We start from the raw sequence: 14,751 nt of genomic DNA, 5'->3' as shown, positions 1-14,751 counted from the left end.
TACTTCTAAAACAATTTTCAAAAAGATTTTCCCTTTTCTTCGCCTTCTTTCGTTCGTCTTTTCGTTTCCCTTATGTCTTACTTGTTTTGTTTGCTCCTTTGGGTATAATTGTGTGTTTATTGAAAATCAGAAGCAAAGAGTTTATGGATCCTCATCCACTTGCTAATCTTTTTAAAAGATCCAATTATGATGAACCAATTTCTAGTGAGTTGAGTGCACTAGATTATCTTTATGAGGCTTTGCTTGAAATTCGTGAATATGAAAATTGTGATGAAGTGTTGAAAGAAGAAGTTTATGAAGTGACTCACGATAGCGCCTTGAATGAAAAGCATGATTGCAATGATGTTATTATAAATTCTATTTATGTCAATTGTGTTAATGATATGCAAAACCCTAAGCTTGGGGATGCTAATTTTGCTATGTCTACTATTTGTTGCAATGATCATGATTGGGGTGATTCTTATTATGATCTTGAAAATTTATTTAAGCCTCATGATGAATATGTTTGCAATAATACTAAAAGTGGGTTTGGAAGGGTGTCAACTTTAGGAAAAAATTATCCCACTACTTTGGAGTATGATCAATCTTATGAAGTTTTTGATAAAAGTGGGTTTGGAAAGGTCATGACTTTATTTGATGATAACCCCACTATTTTGGAAGAGTGTCAACTTTGCATACATGAGGATCATGTAGGAAATATGTTGTGTGATAGCTATATTGTTAAATTTTATTATGATCCTACATGCAATTATTATGAGAGCGGAAAATATGGTTGTAGAAATTTTCATGTTACAAAATTACCTCTCGTCATGTTGAGATTGTTGTTGTTTCTTTCTACTTCCATGCATATGCTAGTTTTGCTTGTCTTGATAATTTGTTTGCTTATAAAATGCCTATTCATAGGAAGTCTGTTAGACTTAGATGTGTTTGTCATGTGTATTGTGATGCTCTCTTTGTGCTTCAATTCTTGTCTTTCATGTGAGCATCATTGAAATCTCAATGCCTAGCGAAAAGGCTTTAAAGAAAAGCGCTTGTTGAGACACAACCCAATATTTTTAGTTCATGTTTTTGAATAAATAATTCATCTATCCTATGGTTAGAGGTGTTTTTGTGTTTTAATTAGTGTTTTTGCCAAGTAAGACCTTTGGGATGGCTTATGGTGATAGTTGATTTGATCTTGCTGAAAAAATAGAAACTTTTGCGCTCAGGAAAACAATTCTATTTTTTAACAGAAGCGTGATAAAATATTGATTCTTTTTGAAGAAGATTAATACACAAATTTCCTAGGTTGTCCTAATTTTTAAGAATTTTTGGAGTTACATAAGTATTCAAGAGTTACAGATTACTACAGACTATTCTTTTTTTGACAGATTCTGTTTTCTATGCGTTGTTTGCTTATTTTGATGAATCTATGAGTAGTATCGGGGGGTTTGAACCATGGAAAAGTTGGAATAAAGTAGATATTACATCAATATAAATAAAGAATGAGTTCATAACAGTACCAAATGTGGTGATTTATTTTCTTACACTAACGGAGCTTATGAGATTTTCTGTTGAGTTTTGTGTTATGAAGTTTTCAAGTTTTGGGTAAGGATTTGATGGACTATGGAATAAGGAGTGGCAAGAGCCTAAGCTTGGGTATGCCCAAGGCACCCCAAGGTAATATTCAAGGACAACCAAGAGCTTAAGCTTGGGGATGCCCTAGAAGGCATCCCCTCTTTCGTCTTCGTCTATCGGTAACTTTACTTGAGGCTATATTTTTATTCACCACATGATATGTGTTTTGCTTGGAGCATCTTGTATGATATAAGTCTTTACTTTTTAGTTTTCCACATTCATCCTTGATGTACACACCTTTTGAGAGGGACACACATGAATCGTGATTTATTAGAATACTCTATGTGCTTCACTTATATCTTTTGAGCTAGGCAATTTTGCTCTAGTGCTTCACTTATATCTTTTTAGAGGATGGCAGTGGCTTTATTTTGTAGAAATTTTTGAACTATCATGCTTCACTTATATTATTTTGAGAGTCTCTAAACATCATGGAATTTTTCTTTGGTTATAAATTTAGTCCTAATATGATAGACATCCAAGAGGGGTATAATAAAACTTTCATATAAAGTGCATTGAATACTATGAGAAGTTTGATTCCTTATGATTGTTTTGAGATATAAAGATGGTGAAATTAGAGTCATGCTAGTGAGTAATTGTGGATTTTAGAAATACTTGTGTTAAAGTTTGTGATTCCCGTAGCATGCATGTATGGTGAACCGTTATGTGATGAAGCCGGAGCATGATTTATTTATTGATTGTCTTCCTTATGAGTGGCGGTCGGGGACGAGCGATGGTCTTTTCCTACCAATATATACCCCTAGGAGCATGCGCGTAGTACTTCGTTTCGATGACTAATAGATTTTTGCAATAAGTATGTGATTTCTTTATGACTAATGTTGAGTCCATGGATTATACGCACTCTCACCCTTCCACCATTGCTAGCCTCTCTAATACCGCGCAACTTTGGCCGATACCATACACCCATCATATACCTTTCTCAAAACAACCACCATACCTACCTATTATGGCATTTCCATAGCCATTCCGGGATATATTGCCATGCAACTTTCCACCATTCCATTTATTATGACACGCTTCATCATTGTCATATTGCTTTGCATGATCATGTAGTTGACATAGTATTTGTGGCAAAGCCACCGTTCATAATTTTTATACATGTCACTCTTGATTCATTGCACATCCCGATACACCGCCGGAGGCATTCATATAGAGTCATATTTTGTTCTAAGTATCGAGTTGAAATTCTTGAGTTGTAAGTAAATAAAAGTGTGATGGTCTTCATTATTAGAGCATTGTCCCTTGTGAGGAAAGGATGATTGTAACACCCCGGATGTAACTTCCATATTTGTAACTCCGACTCTTGCCATTTCCGGCTTTATGTTATGAGATTCCTTTCGTGGTTGAGTTTTTGTCTTTCGTTTTGCATTTTGTTCATGTCATGCATTTCATATCATGTCATCATGTGCATCGCATTTGCATTCGTGTTCGTTTCATGCATCTGAGCATTTTCCCCGTTGTCCTTTTCGCAATTCGACACTCCCACATGCACCGGCACACCCCTCTTGCCTCTTTTCATGAGCGGGAGTTAAACGTTCTTGGAATGGGCCGAGATTTGTTAAGTGGCCTTGGTACATCACCAGTAGACCGCCTATCAAATTTCGTTCCATTTGGAGGCCGTTTGATGCCCCAACGGTTAACCGGGTAACCGCAAAGGCCCCTCGAGTGTTGCAGCCCAACACCCCTCCAAAACAGCCCTATAACCCATCTAAACCACCTCCATGTTCTCCGCCGTCGGATCACGATCGTGTGGGAGAAAACCGCACCTCATTTGAACATTCCTACCTCCCTCTACCTATAAATATGTGCATCTCCCCCGAAATCCGGGTCCAAAACCCTAGTCTAGCCTCCCACGCCGCCACCGGACACGTCCGCGATGGCCGGACACGTCCGCCACTGCCGCTGGGCGAATCCCGTGCCGCCACGTGTCCTCCCGCGCCACCACCTCCACGCCGTCCGCCCGCGTCCTGTCGGGGCCCGAGGCCGGCCCGCACATCGCCGCCGCTCGCGCCCGAAGCGCCCGCCGCCGCCGACCGTCGCCTCCGTCGCCAACGCCAACCGCGCGCCGCCCGTCTTCCTCGCCGGCGGTCGCCGCCACTCGCCGCCGCCCAGTGCGCGCCGCACCTCCGCACCTTCCCGCGCCACCGCCATCGCCAACCGCCGCCGCCCGCGCCGCCGTCTCCTCCTTACCACGCCGTCCTTCCCGGTCTGCTCCGCGCTTCGCCGGAGCCGAGTTCGCCGGAGCCGGATCCGCAGCAGGATGGACCAGATCCACTGGGTGCCCCAACCAAACGCCACGCTGCCGTCCCGGATCCCTCTGTCCCGGATCCCTCTGTCCCGTTGACTTTTTCGGAGGGTGAGATTTCACTAAGTCCCGAAACCCCCTGATATTTTTATGCTACGTTTGATATGTCGTATCTCAGTGACCGTAGCTCCAAATCTTGCATATGATATGTCAAATTCTTCGTCTCGTTGAGCTCTTCATGTAAGAAGCATATCCATGCATGTTACTCTCTATTATGATGCCATTTTCGGTGTGGCAAGAGTGCTATAAAATGTTAGCTGCTGGTACTTGTCAGATCATGGTGATTTGTCATTTTTGTTGCATTTGATGTGTGCATTCTATAGGCATGAGGTCTACATGTGTTTTGAACTAAAACATACCCTGTTTATATATGTGCAAGTATTGTATTTTTTGTGATCTATTTGGTGACTAGCACAAGCATGCAAACTAGGCTCCGTGATGTTGCTGTTTTCAGGGACTTAGGTTTTTGCAAAGTCCTTTTCCTGTTGTTATTTTGATGTCATGTAAACTTCATGCTACCGTGAGATCCATGCTTATTTTGGGATACTTCAAGAAGGATGTTTTGAACATGTGGTTATGCTCTATCCATCCATACCCCTGGTTGAATTTATGGAGCGCTCTAGAAGGTCTCTATCTTGCTCTACTTTTGCTATAAAATGTTCCTGGAAGATTGTTAACATGTTAATCAATGTTGCCATGGTTGTTGCTAGTGATCCATGCATCTTATGAACTTGCTCTTGCCATGAATAGCTTCATGAACATTTCATATTGCTATTGGTATGCTTATGTTGTCATTTAATGCTTTGGGTGAGTGGCATGAGCTCGCAAAGTTGCTATCATAAATATGTTTATGCCATGCTCTGTTTTTCTTCTAAGTCTGAGACTGTTAATAAAACTTGTTATGTTTACATGGGTGCCATCATATCTTCTGTGCCTTTTTGGCTCATGTTCAGTAAGGGACTTTTGTTCTATGCATTAAGTAGAATCATGCCATGCCTTTGTCTTCTATGATATGTTCCTGTAGCATGTTGTTTGCTTGCTCTAAACAATGCTTCCTGATGTTGTTTTTGACATGTTAGTATTTTCACTAAGTCTGTGAAGCTGATATCTTTTGCACTTTTGCCATGCTTGGTTGAACCTGTTCTTTTGTGATGTAGCCGTAGCTCAGTGTTTATGTTTTTTCAAGCATCTATTGTACATCACTGCCATATGCTTTGTTGCTATGTTGGAGTGTAGTAGCTTAGTTTCTTGTTGCATCCTAAGTGCTATCATGCTGTTAATCGCAGATTTGCGTCATTCTTGTTTTGCTTGCCGTTTGCAAACCGTGCATCCCCGGTGATCTTTCTATCGATTTCAACCGAAATCATCTCATCTTTCCAGAGGCATACTTGGTTTGCCAAGTTGATGCCTCGATCATTCTCTCCCTTTCGGAGCATGCATGTGCATTGCATATCATATCTTGCATATCATGCCATGTATTGCTTCATGTTGCTCGACCTTTTGCCTGGTGTTTTGTTCCACTCTTGCCGCCTTAGATTCCGTCATACCGGTGTTATGTTCCTTGAGTTTGCGTTCCTTACGCGGTTGGGTGTTATGGGAACCCCTTGACAGTTCGCTTTGAATAAAACTCCTCCAGCAAGGCCCAACCTTGGTTTTAACATTTTCCACCTAAGCCTTTTCCCTTGGGTTTTTGCGAGCCCGAGGATCATCTTTATTTTATCCCCCCGGGCCAGTGCTCCTCTGAGTGTTGGTCCAAACTAGAGCACCGTACGGGACCGCCCCTTGGCAACTTGCGTTATGTTGGTACTTGTACGCTTAGCTTATCCGGTGTGCCCTGAGAACGAGATATGTGCAGCTCCTATCGGGATTTGTCGGCACAGCCGGGTGGTCTTGCTGGTCTTGTTTTACCATTGTCGAAATATCTTGTAACCGGGATTCCGAGGCTAATCGAGTCTTTCCAGGAGAGCTTGTGATGTGCTAAGTTGGGACACCCCTGCAGGGTATAAACTTTCGAGAGCCATGCCCGCAGTTATGTGGCAGATGGGAATTTGTTAATATCCGGTTGTAGAGAACTTGACACTTAACTTAATTAAAATGAATCAACCGTGTGTGTAGTCGTGATGGTCTCTTTTCGGCGGAGTCTGGGAAGAGAACACGGTCTTGTGTTATGCTTGAACATAAGTAGTTTCAGGATCACTTCTTGATCACTTCTAGTTTCTCGACCGTTGTGTTGCTTCTCTTCTCGCTCTTATTTGCGTATGACCACCATATATTCTTAGTGCTTGCTGCAAATCCACCTCAGTACCTTCTCCTACCCATAAGCTTAAATAGTCTTGATATCGCGGGTGTGAGATTGCTGAGTCCTTGTGACTCATGGATACTTCCAAACAGTTGCAGGTGCCGAGGATACCAGTGCAGGTGATGCTACCGAACTCAAGTGGGAGTTCGACGAGGATCTGGGTCATTACTATGTTTCTTTTCCTGATGATCAGTAGTGGAGCCCAGTTAGGATGATCGGGGATCTAGCATTTGGGGTTTATCTTCCTTTATTCGGATTTGACCGTAGTCGGTCTTTGAGTGTATTTGTATGATGTATGAATTATTATGTATTGTGTGAAGTGGCGATTGTAAGCCAACTCTTTGTCCCTTTCTTATTCATTACATGGGATTGTGTGAAGATTACCCCTCTTGCGACAAAATGACCATGCGGCTATGCCTCTAAGTCGTGCCCCGACACGTGGGAGATATAGCCGCATTGTGGGTGTTACAAGTTGGTAATCAGAGCCATCACCTACTTAGGAGCCCCCTGCTTGATAGAATCGCTGACGTTGTTGAGTCTAGAACAAAATGTTTTGAGTCTTAGGATTATATATATCGAAGAGTAGGATTCTTTTTACTCCTCAGTCCCTTCGTCGCTCTGGTGAGACCTCCTGACGTAGAAGTTTTGACTCTTCTCTCTTCAAATTTCACGAATTCTTTTTAGGATCATGCGGGTATCTTGGAATCGTTCTGATAGTCTTGTGACGAGAACATTGTTATTGGTGCTTCCTGACATTTAGGGGTTGTGGCAGTGTCCCGGGGAGTCGAGCTCTGAGGTGTTGTCGTCACAATTTTATCATTGCAGTTCTGGAATACCTGAGTTCGCCGACATCGAAAATATCTTTTATGCATTTGTTGGTGAGATAACCTCGACGCCACCTAGTACTGGGGCGGGAGTTCAGGAGTATTGCCATAACTCGTATAATGGATGCTTTTCGAAGGATGAGGTACATGATTTCCAAAGGTTTCTTGGTTATGTGTTGAAGGATGGATATAGCTGGATGTAGGAATTGTTAGTTTGGGTGAGATATTATGCTTCCCCTGTATCCCCAACACCTGATTGCATAACCAGAAAGTTTCGGGAGTTTTATAGGTGGGAATTCAAGTAGCTCTAGTATTTCTTCCCGCAGATATTTGGTTTGTGATTGGGTAATCCTTACCACTTATTTGTTCATATTCGTACCTTGTTGCTTTACTCATCTACCTTTATCTAAATGGCTTCTCAACCTAATGGACGTGTGATGATTTACTTTGGAATTCATTTGTTCATCCTTGTTCGAATGTTAAGACTTTATGTTGCAATTTCTATCCATTGTTTCAGCTTGTCTATTTGTCTATCAAGATTCTAACGGATGTCACCCTCTTCAGGATGGCTCCTCCAACGCGTCAGAATCTGGACCGCAATGATGGGGATCAGTCAAACCCTCTGCCACCACCTCCACCTCCGGAGGCATGGCAAGCTGTCATGGCAGCCACCAACGCCAACACTCAGATGCTTTTGCAACTCTTGTAAGAGCGCAACCAAGTTCAAGGCGACCAAGGAAATCAAGGCCAAGGCAACAGTCGGCCTCAGTTTGCTACCCTCAACTAGTTCCTCGCAAACTAGCCGAAGTCCTTCTGCAACTGTGTCGAGGCCACAGACGCTGTCGTGGAAACGTCACGACAGATGTCCGAGTGTGAGGATTTAGTCATGAGGCCAACGCATCTATGTGGTAGCTTGAGAGGGGTTGATCGGGACAAGAGACGCGGGATGGATCAACACACAAGACAAGGATTTAGATAGCTTCGGGCCCCGGGAAACATCATCCAGTAATAGCCCTACATGCTGTTTGTGGCTATATCTCATTATGCTCATCAAGGAGACGTCGCATAAGCCGGCTCCCCTTTAGTTGTGTCTAGCCCTAGAGATTGTTTCTTGTTTTCTTCTCCCTCTTGGGGAGCCATGCCCCTCTTATATATGTTGAAGGGGCGGGTTATATGACTAGTCCTAGTAGGATTAGGATTACTCTATTACAAGTGGAGTCCTAGTCTTGCTTCCTTTGTAGGAGAATATTCCTTATGCCTTCCTCATAAACCAGCCCACCATCATACGAACCGGCCTACTGGGCCTTGGGCCTTGTCATTCGTGTGGCCCGCCCGCCAGGTCACCAGTGAGTTGCAATGCTTGGCAGGTCATACATCCGGCCGGGTTACACCGCGGGGTATATCCCTGACAGACGCCGATGATTGGCTCGTGGACATCTGCAAGTATTTTGAATGTAGCAATGTCAGGCCTGAGGACTTTGTCAAGTTTGCTTCGTTTCAACTCAAGGACCAAGCTGCTGAGTGGTTTCAACAATACAAAGATTCCAGAGGAGGTCATGTGACTACCTGGGATGATTTACGCCGAGACTTCAAAGCTCATCACATCCCACCAAGTGTTGCTAAGAGCAAGCGTGAGGAGTTCCGCAATCTCAAGCAAGGCAGCATGTCCGTGTATCAATACAATACCCAGTTTCAGAAACTTACTCGCTTTGCTAGACAAGACGTTCCTGATGAAAAGAGTATGATCTATCAATTCAGAGGTGGCCTCAGAGAAGATCTGCAATTAGCTCTCGTGCTTCTTGAGTCGACCAAGTTCGATCAATTCTATAACATGTCACTAAAGCAAGAAGCTGATCAGCTCAAGTGTGAGGCTTCTAAGAAGAGAGTCAGGGACGCAGTTCAGCCTTCTTCTTCCTCACAAGTGGCAGCTAAGAAACAGAAGTTCTGGTTGCCTCCTCTTCTGTTTCGCCAGCCCTACCAGCAGAAGAGCAAAGGTGGCAATGGATCTTCACACCCACCCAACCCAGTCTATCAGAACAAAGCTTAGTCTCAAGCTCCAAGGTCAAGTGCTCCTTATCATCGTCCGCTCTCAGAGGTTACTTGCAACAAGTGTCAGCAGAAAGGGCACTATGCAAACAAATGCTTCAACCAAAGGCGCCTTCCGCCTCCCCCTCCTGTGAGATCTTCTAGCAATGCAATGGTCAAGCATAATCCCAAGCATGCTAAGGTGAACATGATGAACGCATCTCAGGCAGAGGATTCTTCAGAAGTGATCATGGGCAACCTTCCAATTAACTCTATCCCTGCAAAAGTTCTTTTCGATACTGGTGCATCGCATTGTTTCATGTCAAGATCATTTGTTGCAAAGCATGACTTCATTTCGTAAATGTTGGAAAACCCATGGGAGTTGTTTCTCCGGGCTCTTCTATGAGGGCTACCATGATGATTCCGAATGTTCCCATCAAGATGGGCGACTATAGATTTCAGTCTTCTCCAATGGTTCTTGGTGAGTCTGATATTGATCTAATTCTCGACATGGACTGGCTTTCTAAGCACAAGGCTCAACTTGATTGTGCTGCCAGGGAAATTCAATTGACACACTCTTCTGAGGATGTGATCATCTATGCCGCTCATGACGAAACCATTCGACTGTTTTCTCTCAATGAGAAGGGCGAGTTGAATGCCATCTCTCAGATTCCAGTCGTTTGTGAATATCAAGACGTCTTTCCAGAAGAGCTTCCGGGAATGCCTCCTCACCGGCCAGTTGAATTCGTTATCAATCTTGAGCCTGGTACGGAACCCGTTTGCAAGCGTCCTTACAAGCTTGGACTAGAGGAGTTGAAGGAATTGAAGAAACAACTCGATGAACAAGAGCGTATGTGTAGCGACCCGACCCGAATGGATCAAGTCTCTGTGCTTAGGTGTCATCCCTGGATCGGTATGCTGACACACACAGTACTCGAAGGATTTATAACAGAGGTAAATCACATGTATAAAGTAACGTAAATACTATTACCTCAATCCAAATAGCGGAAGCAACAAGGTTGTGGATTCCCATCAACACCAACGGCAAGGTTGAGTGTAGAAATCATAACCCTAACGTATCACTTACTCGTCGTAAGAAACCTGCAACATAAGACGTTGCAGCCCGAAACGGGTCAGTACATTGAATGTACTGGCAAATTCACACCATAGAGAATGATGAACAATGGCTATCACTACATGCATATTTGGCTGGTGGAAAAGCTCTATGGTTATAAGGTTTTTGCGTAAAGCCAATTTTTCCCTACTGCAAAGGAATACATTTTAATTAACTATCATGGTGGTTGTTGAACATTGAGAATGGTTGACAGCATTCTCAATCCCAATTAAGTAACGTCATTAAACCCAACAATATTCATTTAAAGTAACGTGATGAGATCAACAGGATAATCCAAGAGCTAGATACTCAAGATGTCCATAACCGGGGACACGGCTAATCATGATTAGTTTGTACACTCTGCAGAGGTTTGCGCACTTTTCCCCACAAGACTCGATCGCCTCCGTTTGGTTTCTCGCACTACATGGTGTTTGAGAAGACGGATGACCGAGACATAGTCTTTCAGAAGCGCTAGCACCTTACGATCGGGTAGACCGGTACACCTACATCCCCTACATCTGCTAGTCTACCACTGTAAGAGTTCGCACAACTTAGTCAACTATGCCAGAGCCCATAATGGCTTGTGGCTGCACACGGAAGTTTCTAGCATGAAAGATCTTATGATCCCTTTGAGCCTGGGTGGCGGTCCAAAATAAAAACAGGCAAGTCCTGATAGACATCAGGTGCCTCAATCCACCCAGATGTGTGTTTAAGTTGCCACCTTAGATAAACCATTAAAATTATCAACTCACATCTGTCATGGATATCACTCACCCAATCCACGTCTACTAGCATAGCATGGCATAAAAAGCAAACATAGAAGTAACTCCCAAAGGTTTCATAATAATACAGGTAATAGGTACTACCTCATCTACTTCCCATCCCACAGTTTAATTAGATCCTAATCATGCAATGTGTGAGGATTGATCTAATGCAATAAAACATGGGTTGTAGAAAAGGTATGATCAAAGTGTGAACTTGCCTGCAAGGTTGATGAAGATGATTCGCACTCAAAATCCCTTGATAGATCTACTCGTCACACTCCGGTCAATCTATCGTAAGCAAACAATAGTAACCACACAATAAGTACTCATCTAATGCACAAGTAAAACTCGAACGAGAGAATGAACCAGAAAGTTCAAATTAAGAACTCCGGTTGCAAAGAAAGAACGAACCGAACAAACGACGGAAAACAAACGACGGAAGAAAACAACTCGGTACTAGCAAGTTGAAACTAGGTCAAAATTTTACAGTAGCAAAAACTTGTTTAAGTTGATTAGATGGAACGGCGGTTTCGAAATGAAACTCCAGGCGCTTGAATCACCTGATTCCGATAAACAAGCGAGAAGATAAACTAGAACGAAGATCGGATCTGAGATCGCGATCGCGGAATAAATCCGACGAGAAGAAAAAGAGAACGGTTATACGGACGTCATTAACCGGGAAAAAGATTGGTGATCACGTTCGTTGAGACGAACGGTCCGAAAGAAGAACGAAAACCGATCTAGGGTTTCGGAAAAGAAACCGAAAAAGAAAACGGAAAACCGATCTAGGGTTTCGGAAAAGAAACCGAAATGAAGAATCGGAGAGAAAAACCGGAAAAGAAAACTGAAATGGTTTCTTTTAAAAGAACCGAACCGTGGGGAAGAAAAAGAGAGGCGCGGGGCTACCTCCGGCGAGGCGGGGCGAACGGTGGCGACGGCGGCGTGCTAGGGCGGCGGCGGCGGCGCTATAGGGGCGGCGGCGGCGGGTGAGGGGCGCGGGGTGGGGCGCGGGTTGGGGAGGAGAGGGGGTTTGGGTTTTTGGTGTGAGGAGAGGGGGGGGTCTATGGGGGTATTTATATAGGAGAGGGGAGAGATTATTTGGGGTAGGGGACAAGAAATAGAGTAGGAAAAGGAAAAACGAAACAAGGAAAAGGGGGGGGCTAACCAGAGTCCTAGAGGGACTCGGCTAGAGGCGAGGCGGCGGCCTGGCGCGCTGCGCCTGGCGCTGGCGCTGGCTGGGGCGGTGGCTGGCTGGGTCTTTGGCCCGGCTGGCCTGCTCATTTTTTTAACTGATTTCGCACGCAGAAAAACAAAAGAAAACTAACTAAACGAACTCCGAAAAATCTAAAGTAAATTTTCCCCGACTCCTAAAAATGAGTCGAACAAAATGAACTTTTCTCCGGACCTAAAATGCAATTTTCGAAAATGCGCATTTTTCCCTATCCAAAGAAAAACAAACGAACACCGGAAAACGAAATTCGATCTATTTATTAAATCTTCATTTTTCCTATATTTTGGGAAAGTCATATTATTCCCTCTCTCATATTTTGATATCGGAAAAATAATTGAAGATGAAATAAATAAATCAAATGATCCTCTTTTCAAATTCGAGAAAACTCTCAAATATGAAAATAACAAAATCTCCAACTCTCTCCGAAGGTCCTTGAGTTGCGTGAAATTTCTAGGATCGACCAAAATGCAAGAAAATATGATATGCATGAAGATCTAATGTATAACATTCCAAATTGAAAATTTGGGATGTTACAAACCTACCACCCTTAAAAGGAATCTCGTCCTCGAGATTCGGAGAGGCTAGCAAGAAAAGGTTAGGGTTTGGGGGTCTTCTCAAAATCCATCGATCATCACATGGTGTCTGGGGTGCTACCACCCTTAGAATCATTGTTACGGTTCCATCGAAACTCATATACTTCATCCATATTGTTAAAAGTGTCGGTCTTCTCAAATCCTCGAGAAAATTTCTCCTCTAAGCTCTTCCGGTAACGACATAACCTTTTTCCTCAATTCTTTTGTCCTTTCCTCTTGGTAAGGTTATTCCGAGATTTGGTCTTCTTAGCTGATGGGTCTGGCGCCATTACTAAACAACTATCGATATCTCATGGTGGTCAACCATTTATGGTTTCTCCTGCAGGAAATGGTCTGGGTTGATCCTCACCGTATAACCTACGGTTGGCAACAACTGCCGTGTACAAGGGAAAAAATACTTATACCATTCTAAGGTTTAAACAGAGTTTTGATCATCGTCTCTCTACTATAGGTAAGTCACTCAGATTTACCATCCCATATATCAAGGCGAATAATAAGAGTAAGTCAGTATGGTGATCAATCCATCCCGCACCCAAATCATTACCTTGTATACGGTTTAGCGAATCTCGCATTCTAACACTCGGTCATCCTCACAAGCATTGCAGAATTTCTCTTGTCGACGAACCAAGTTTGGATAAATCCATAGATTCTGCAAGACAAACAACCATCTATCGTTCCTTCACAACTCTCAGGTTTTGCGTTACTCCTATAAGATCGTCTATCGATAAGGGCATATCCTCTTCCAGGGTTTTTCCTTCAGCAAGAGTGTGCTTGCTTCTTGGAAGGTCTTGGGGCCTGTGGGTTATGGCACATCTCATCACTTGCAAACCTTGAACTCTTCATCGGGGCAGCGGATCTCTAATCCAACATCCAACTTCCAGCTTTCCCAGTATACTTAAATCCATCCAATTGTACTGTCTTCCTTCCTTCTATTGGCACCAAACTAAGACGTGAGTACTCAGACTTGTCATGGGGTTGCGATTGCTCCAACATCATACCTCCTTTATATCCAATAGTACTTCATCTCTTCATCCTCGTGGGATTTCCCACATACCGAGGTAAAAACTTATACTTATGAAGTCCATACTCTACTTCGTGGAACATCATTATCCTTTCCAGGGTCAAGCGTCCTTACAGGGGAATATTGGCCATCTCTGCATGGCACTCCTCCAACTGGGAAATGTGAAACACATCATGAACTCCTGACAGTCCTTCGGGTGACTCCAACTTGTTGGCCACTTCTCTCATACGCTCCAAAACTCGGTATGGTCCTACAAATCTCGGGGCTAACTTTCCCTTAACTCCAATTCGTTTAACTTCTCGCAGAGGAGACACACGAAGACATGCTCTGTCTCCAACTTTCATAGACTACGTCCTTGAGTTTTTTTTGAGTCTACATAACTCTTCTGTCTGGACTGAGCTACCTTCAGTCTATCTCGAATCAACTTAACATTCTCTTCTGACTCCTTGATCACATTTGGTCCAACAACTGACAATCTCCAACTTCATCCCACATACTCTTGGGGCATCACACATATCGAGACAAAACTCGTATTCATTTTGTCCGAAATCCACTCAGTGGAGTATGCTTATCTTTTCCAGGGGTCAACGGTTCTTACAGGGTACTACCACCCTTAAAATGCTCCAATATTTTATAGACCATATTTCTCATATCCTCAAAAATGGTCAACATCTTTCCTCATAGAGTAACTCATAAAATCCAAATCAGTACCAACACTACTAAGTTTATTGATTCTGAAATTATTACAATCTCCTGTTTTTCCATTACATGCCTCAACTCAACACCTCAATATAAAGGAAAATATCCTCACTACTACGACTATATTTCTCCTGTTACAAACTCAACTACTTATCACAAGTCTCCTTCTCCTTCGGACAATCTCTGATAAAGTGCCCTGCTTTATTACAACTAAAACATATTACTTCTGACAAGTATCGAG

The sequence above is a fragment of the Triticum urartu genome, chromosome 4A (genome assembly GCF_056163025.1).
Source record: "Triticum urartu cultivar PI428250 chromosome 4A, HENAU_Tu73, whole genome shotgun sequence".
Classification (NCBI taxonomy): domain Eukaryota; kingdom Viridiplantae; phylum Streptophyta; class Magnoliopsida; order Poales; family Poaceae; genus Triticum; species Triticum urartu.
Note: the sequence above shows the minus strand (reverse complement) of the source record.